This window comes from Piliocolobus tephrosceles, chromosome 21 (assembly GCF_002776525.5).
Source record: "Piliocolobus tephrosceles isolate RC106 chromosome 21, ASM277652v3, whole genome shotgun sequence".
NCBI lineage: Eukaryota > Metazoa > Chordata > Mammalia > Primates > Cercopithecidae > Piliocolobus > Piliocolobus tephrosceles.
Window position 1 is genome coordinate 30,811,259 of NC_045454.1, and position 662 is coordinate 30,811,920.

A 662-nucleotide genomic window follows, 5' to 3' on the forward strand; every position below is an offset into this window, starting at 1 on the left:
GCAAGCTCCGCCTCCTGGGTTTACGCCATTCTCCTGCCTCAGCCTCCTGAGTAGGTGGGACTACAGGCGCCCGCCACCTCGCCTGGCTAGTTTTTTGTATTTTTTAGTAGAGACAGGGTTTCACCGTGTTAGCTGGGATAGATCTTGATCTCCTGACCTCGTGATCCGCCCCTCTCGGCTTCCCAAAGTGCTGGGATTACAGGCTTGAGCCACTGCACCCAGCCTAATTTTTTGTATTTTTAGTAGAAACGGGGTTTCACCGTGTTAGCCAGGATGGTCTCGATCTCCTGACGTCGAGATCCGCCCACCTTGGCCTCCCAAAGTGCTGGGATTACAGGCTTGAGCCACCGCGCCCGGCTGCCCAGCTCATTTTTTAACCTTTTATGTAATTAAATTAAAAAAATATTTTTTATGTTTACTTGCAATTACAGTTTAATAACAATACATAAATATACAACATATTATTTTTAATAAAATTCTGGATTCCATTTAATATTATAGTATTAGAACTTCTCTATCTATTCTGACACTTGAGATTAACTTTAAATTTCCTTTTGCTGCCAGGTGCAGTGGCTCACACCTGTAATCACAGTACTTTGGGAGACTGAGGCAGGCGGATAACCTGAGGTCAGGAGTTTGAGACCATCCTGGCTGACACGGTG